General features: G+C 40.1%; 1 protein-coding gene across 1 annotated transcript in view; it reads right to left on the reverse strand.

Annotated features, from left to right (window-relative positions):
* LOC140140443 (uncharacterized) overlaps positions 1–377 on the reverse strand; it is a 35,240-nt gene extending 34,863 nt beyond the window's left edge. Inside the window, exon 1 of the mRNA XM_072162203.1 lies at positions 288–377. The gene's annotated coding sequence lies outside the window, so the exon portion shown is untranslated. The remainder of the gene's footprint in view (positions 1–287) is intronic.
* Between the last annotated feature and the right edge of the window lie 7,487 nt (positions 378–7,864).

The raw sequence follows: 7,864 nt of genomic DNA on the forward strand, positions 1-7,864 counted from the left end.
GTGATACTAATTTTAATGCTATATTTTCAAAACGAATACGTGCTCCCGGTTGGCTCTATAGCGATTTCACAGAAAAAGTATTTCTAGTGCAATGCAGCGTCGGACTCTAGCTGAGAGCGTAGCCTAAGTCATTCCGGACTCCAAAAGGGCTCTCCATACACAAATGAACAAACACAAGGAGGGTAGTCTCCTCCGTGACCAGCTTGATTTCGATGGAGCGGAACCAAATTGGCTGCGGAGGAGACGGGTCAATTTTCCATGCAAATTTTTCAGTGTCAGCCGCCTACCTATACTATCGGGAATTGCCTGTCACGCCCAGACACGAGTCTATTCATGTTAATTTCTGTTGTGATGAACACGCATCAATTCAATTCTCTCTCACTTCAATGGACATGGTGAATAAAAATGATGGGCATCGAGGTCGCGTCCCTGAAGTCATGAAAAGATTACGTGTTTGTATTGTTCTCAGAAAAAAACCCAGGTTTTCTACCTATGGCGATCAGCTGAAATACAGCAATGTAAGATAGTAAAATGTAAACCTGTATTTTAGCGAGAGAGTATCTTGAGCTAGTCACGCCTGGTCGCACAAATTCACGCGTCCATATAAAGTGGTATATCATGTCAGGGAATCTCTATTATTATCGGGAATTGCCTGTTACACATGATCGCACACAAGGTCGTAGGCAATTGGTCGGACCTCATCTACACCACATTTCGCCAAAATACATTCTAGAAACGCTTGCTGTTAGAATAAGAAAAATTTTAATGCTAATTTATTGCACATTCTAGGGAAGCGTGGTTACCTTTTTAAAATAACCGAGTGAGAGGGTTTTCAAGAAAATATTTTTCCTGTCAAAACTGAAGCATCCTCTGTATAAAAGAAAATATGAATATTAACTGCACATCATATTTAACGATTCGTGATACCCAATTGTGGCACATTTGATGTCGTTTATGAGGCAGAGAATTTTATTTCAATTTTCTATACGCCAAAATATTTTTTTAATTGACCAAGAATAAGGATAGAAAAAACGTTGAAAATCCTATGTATAAATAACATTAGACCCGGCAAAAGATCACTGTTTCGTTTTTATGGTAATCTAATCTTTTATTTCCTGAAGAAACATTTGGGGTCTAAAATGGATTTTTTATGTAATTGATAAAAACATCGAACGTGTATACAAGAAAAATGGTAGGTTCCTCTCAGACTTGTAGTATTGGGACCCGTCATGAGTACGGGTACGGGTACGGGTCCCGGACCATGAGTACGGGTACGGGTACGGGTCCCAAGCCATGGGTACAGGTACGGGTACGGGTCCCAGGTCATGGGTACGGGTACGGGTACGGGTCCCAGTCTATGAGTACGGGTACGGGTACGGGTCCAAAGTCAAATTAGGGTATGAGTACGGGTACGGGTACGGGTCCGAAGCCACGGGTACGAGTACGGGTACGGGTACGGAAATTGGGACTCGAGTACGGGTACGGGTACTGGTCCCAGTATGGGTACGGTACGGGCCATGGGTACGGGTATGGAAATTTCGACTTGTATGGGTCCAATTATGGGTATGAGTATAAATAAATAAATTAAACATGTACAAAAAGACATTAAATATTGGTGGTCATGGTGAATCTAGCCTAAATGTGGCATATTTTGGGATGCAAGTGACAAAAACTATATGTCTATGTACGGACACCCAGACTGTGCAATACTAATTTCAACATACCCGGTACTTTAGTATATTTAGCAGTGATGTAGCTTTCAAGTCTGGACTCTGACTCAAGTCCACTTTTTGCTGGACTCGGACTCGGCTCAGAATTGAACATTAAAAGCTCTGTCAAAAAATAGGACTCGGGCTCGAAGTCGACCCCAGTCCAATTCCAGTCCAATCAATCCATGTACAATGTGGAAAATTTATTTATCTTAAAACATCAATTGGAATTAAATTAATTGTCAATTTTCCAAGCTAGTACATTCATGCACATACAGTACACAATACACATCAAACAGATTATCCATTAGCTTAATCATTATAATTATTACCATTAATTATGCACATCTGGATAATTATATCCATGTTTTATTAATATTTTAAAACTCCTTTAAATTTCTTATCAAATCCCAAATGTCTGTATGGTAAGGACCTCTCTATTCATTTGTCTCAGATGCACTAGCCCAAGCCTTGCACAAGAAGTATGTACACTGTGAGCTCATGTGGCTGGCAGAAAAGTCCCACCAGTCACATTATCATTAGTTATACATGTGTGCAGCATGCAAGTAGTGGAGTGTATTTGAATGGAAAATATCAAAATGATTAATAAAAGCTAAAATAATGATAGTTTAACATGATAACTTGAAATTAACCACAAAAGAAAAAATCTTGAAATGTTTTCCCAGTTTGCTGGGTCTTTTTCTGTATTGATCAGTCATTGTGTGAATGAGACATGTACATGTACATGTAGAATACATGTCATGGGTATGGGTGGCAGTGTGCACTGGCTGCTTCATTGTAGATCTACATGATGTGCAGCATCCCTGTTCATTTTGTGTAGCCAGGGCTGGATTTATCTTTTTCAGGGCCCTGTACCAGGGTAAAATAAATTTAAGGGCATTTGCTATAGCTTTTCATTTACTCCCCACCCAACCCCATCCATGATGTAGGCCTAACCTATTTGTTTTAATTATGAATTTATGATCAGAGGACTCACAGTGGGATTCATGAGTCATGCATCTGGGAAGTGAGAGTATTCTATTCTCACTTTCCTGCATTTTTGTGTAACCATGTACTGTATGGTACCCGTACCCATGGGTATGGGTACGGGTCCCTGACCATGAGTACGGGTACGGGTCCCAGGCCATGGGTACGGGTACGGGTACGGGTCCCAGGCCATGGGTACGGGTACGGGTACGGGTAACAGTCCAAGCGTACGGGTACGGGTACGGGTACGAAGTCAAAGTACGGCATGAGTACGGGTACGGGTACGGGTCCGAAGCCACGGGTACGAGTACGGGTACGGGTACGGAAATTGGGACTCGAGTACGGGTACGGGTACGAGTACGGGTACGGGTACTACAAGTCTGGTTCCTCCTTCCTCCTCTATAGTATTTTACTGACCATGGAAATGTACTGACACCGTGAGAGCACGTGTCAAAATCGATATCATGTATTGTCCATATAGACGCGCATTTATTATGTTTATTGTCAGATTAACAACAATTGAGCGCTATTAATACACATTAATGTTTTTAGGCAAATAAAATTCTAAAATGTGGTACGTTTTCTGCTTTTGCTTGTCACGTGGTAGGCCTATATTGAAGTTGCGATTATATCATCAAATAAGTTTCAAATGGATTCCATCAAGACAAGTAGCCGAGTGGTCTAAGGCGCTAGGCTCATAGACCATAAATCGCCGGCCTGCGCCGTGAGTTCGAACCCCGTCTCTGCCAAACTTTAGAAGAAGCAAAATTGACATTTTAATTTTTTTTAAATTTCATATTGGGGAAATGTGACTGGGAGAATTTATGTATGGCGTGGAGTGGTGTGGACCTCATCTGCCCAGAACATATTGACCCAGGTCAGCATACCGCCATATCCTTCCCGACATGCTTAGTAGCCAAGTCCGTAGAAGAGTGGATCCACACACTATGTACACAAATATACATTTGGCCACATTTTATTATACGATTAATACGAATTTATTAAACATGGTAACAAATATTCTCTAGCAAATCGGTTATAGATGGAACTGGTAGGCATATTATAAATTCGGGATATTAAATATCTTCCTGACCAGCCAGATCTGCGCATGGTCAAAGACGAATATCAGACCGACGCAAACTGGCTTAGTCTCCACATCAGCCAGTTTGGTTCCGCCCCTCCACAGGGAGCGTAACCTGTGTAGGAGACTCGGTCGGACCTGGTCGGACCTCATCTCTCCCCATCGATTGTGTCCTATAATTCCCGACATTGCCCTTATGAAGTCACATCGCCCTGATCATGTCTACGAGTAGACTTGCTCAAGTCCTTTCGGACCTGATGTCTGTGACATGATGCTGCAGTAGTAGGCCTACCCTATTTTTTTCAGGTATGGCCCTGGTCACTATCACCATCAAGCGGCAGTTCTTAAACATGTTAATAAAAGAACCAGTAGCATACTAATATATATACCAAAGTACTAAAAGTATTCTAGCCACTGACCACAAAACTCTCACTTCCCTGATTCATGCTGTAGGCCTATAACTCTACCCTACACACCGACATCGCCTGGCTAATAATTACTTGGTACAGCAGAGATACTAAAATAAATACCCGGGATCGATACCCCCGGGGGGGGGGTCACTCTCACACAAAAGTGCCTCCCACCCGCGTCCGAACACCTCTGAAATGCACCCTTAATGGCGAATTTTCACATAACCAAATTGCACCCCTTAATGGCGAAACACATGCAAAATCCTACCCTAAATGGCGTAGCACATGCAAAAACCATACCCTAAATGGCATGGCATCAACTGAGAAATATCTATATTGATCACCCTAAGTGGCGTAAACAGGGAAATGAGCTAATTTGATACCCAAGGTCTTTTTGATGTTGCAGACATATAGATACTGAAGAAAACATGCACAAAAGTAACAAGAATCAATTAAAAAGTGGTGATTTTTATCAGTGCAAACTCACTCAAACAATAATTTATATTACTAACCCTAAACGTCTAAGGATTTGGCTGAAAAAGGACCCCTAAATGGCGATACCTTCTGAAAAAGTACCCCCTTTTCAAAAAGACGTTGTGCGTAGCAAGTCAAGTTGTGAGTGACCCCCCGGGGATCGATACACGTGAATGTGCTATGCACGATTTGATATTAGACGATAAATCTTTGGATACCGGGGTAGTAAATCATGAATATCTCCCTTAATTTTTTTGTTCTAAGCCATATTTAGATCCTTGCACTTGAACATATGTGTTGAAAGGATATGATAGTCATTAGCTTGAGTATTGAGAAAGAAGCGTGCGTCTTGAACTCAAAAACTGGCTAAAATTCTGATTTTATATTGCGTTGGTCCTGTATGGACTACAGCGTAGCTGCACTCATTCTGGAGGCAGAAGTCGATGACCATTGACCTCAAGCTTACTCACACACAAAGAGATCAATTACCGGGCTATTGTCAGTAGCCTTAGTCATGTCCCTCGGCTCATTATGCGTCTCAAAGGTCGGAACAAAATGGCCATGCGTGGCTGTGGATTCAACCTTCTGCCATGAAGATATCGGGGCGATGACACTGTGTGTCAGATGTGGTAGAAGTTAAAATGCAGATAAATACCACTATCTTAAATGCACTACGCTTTGAATCAAGGCTATATAGTCTATGAGCTCAATTGACACAGGTCAGTCCTTCCCGGCATAGGTGCCATTTTGTTTCCTCATGATAATTATTCCCGTGTTGAATACTTAGATATAAAACCACATTCGTCAACATATTTTACTACATTTTACAATATATTCCAATAAATCAATCATAATGATATACAATCAGACGGTCTATCTCGCTTGTCGCAATAGGATCAATGGATCTTGAAAATTATAGTCACACATTTCACTCATGTTCTTGTTGTGCGGTAGGCTACACACCTTTGTTCCATAACCATAAGGGTATAGGACATTTTTTGTTTTTGATATAGCCCCCGAATGAAATGTATTTAATTATGTTTGAACTCACTCAGGTAGCATTGTGTGTGAATTTTACATCCGAACTACAGGCTATTCTTTTTTTATGGGCATTTTAGTGTCTAAAATGGCCCAAAATGAGGGTTTTTCAATATTGCCGTCCATTTCTAATCGTCACCCCCATAGGCTTTACATGTAAAATAAAAAGGCTCGTAAAAATTTAATAGCCTCTAGTTCGGATGTAAAATTCACACCAAATGCTTTTTGAGTGATTACAAAGATAATTAAATACTTTTCATTCGGGGGCTATGTGGAATTTTTTTTTATGTATTCCTTGTACAATGACATTTCACAATAAAATGTCCATTGGAAACAAAGGTGTACATCTCATGACAATCATGTTCATGTACCTCCTCAATGACTTGTTTTGCGAAACGGTACGGCCGTGGTCACATGGGGCCGGGTTATCATCTCTTCCCACTTCCTGTGACCCGAGGTCCCGACATTGCTCTTATGGACTCTCACCCTCCTGCGGACTTAGTTTTTTCACGGCAGTGAAATGATGCCACTTGCACCCACATCTCATATGCACAGTTTATCCCTTACATATCCTGTGTCTTGAATAGCTATATAGCCCACCAACCATGTGCTTTAAGAGGCTAGAAAATAATTCCTAATATCTCATACCCTAGTTTGTATGCCTTTATCTAATCTTGCCACACATGACAACTTACTAATTAGCCCTAACCCGAGTCTGTCCAGGAGTAGGAATTTTTTTAGCCTTTTTTAGAAACATGTTTGTAATTGGCTTATAGCCATCACATGCTGACAATACACATAACTGATTGGTTAATCAAAACTAGCCAGGCCTGATTACAAAGTACACATATCATTCTGTATAGAACATTGTGCAGCAAGCGATTTACTTCAGAAAATTACTACATTGCACAAAACTAAGTCCATTATCTATACTCTATAGTTAATTGAATGTTAGCTAATGTTTATTGACTCTTGTAATAACCCATGTGTAGGCCTATAAACCTGTACAATATTGGTGTTCATACATATCCCTGACCCTGACAAAAGCTAGCAAGAGCAAGCTGTGTAATTATTTTGTTTACTTGTGATAAGATACAATTTTCTTTGTAGTTATAGCCAAATTTATAGTAGGTGACTTTAAAAAGGAATGGGCGCCCAATGTGAGCTTGGTCGTGATGTGGTAAATTTCACCGTCGGTGTTTAGATTTGGTATTATTATCTCTTGCAAACCCGGTGACACCTCAGTATAGAAATCAGACCTGTCGATAGGTTGTAAGAGGAGATAGCCTTTTCCAGGCACAAATTGGGCCATTATAAAGAAAGTTTTGTTATACTTTGCAACGCAATAAAAACCTAAATGCAAAACGAGATCCTGTAGGTGGCTCCCGAGGTGGCTAAAAAAAACTAAATGCAAAATGAGGTTTTTAAAAATGTTGTTTTCAGAGTCAAGACGCAGGTATCATTATTAAGCCTCATATCACTTATTTATTGTCGAATAAGTGCAGAGTAGGTTGTTAAACCAAAGTAGCTATACACCTGATCCGTGAATTTGTCTTTTTTAAAGACAAATTCTTGTTAGTGTACCGTTTGAAATGCATCTTAATTTCATCATTTAAAGAGTCACCAAGACTATAAACTTTGATCTTTCCAGACAAACGAGGTATCAAAATTTGCCGAATTAACCTGGGTTTTGAGTTTTATATCATATTCTTAAACATTTGAGAACGTTCCTACAATTTTATTGGTTCTTACACGTGTGATATGACACGATATCACGCTTTAGCGCATCGGCGTCGGTGCGATACTCGTACGCGATATTTCAACGAAAATGTAGTTTGATTAAAATGTGGTATACTTATGATTAATATATTTATTTGAATTGAAGTGTTTAAGAATGAGAATGAAGGTATTGTGTTTAGACTTTGTCCGCTGTCGTGCATCTATCGTCTCATTATAACACGCGACATCATTATTTTTTGCGTAAAACAACTTGTCTTCGCCTGGATGCTAAACTGGGAGCTCTGGCATATTATATAATATAATGTAAAATTAAAATCGCAGTTAAAAAGAGAATTTTATTTTGAACAATGGCTTATGGTTGCGTTACACTTGGGTAACTATTTCGTTTTGAATGGACAAGGCCGTCTAGTATGAATGACCCATTC

This window comes from Amphiura filiformis, chromosome 19, assembly GCF_039555335.1.
Source record: "Amphiura filiformis chromosome 19, Afil_fr2py, whole genome shotgun sequence".
NCBI lineage: Eukaryota > Metazoa > Echinodermata > Ophiuroidea > Amphilepidida > Amphiuridae > Amphiura > Amphiura filiformis.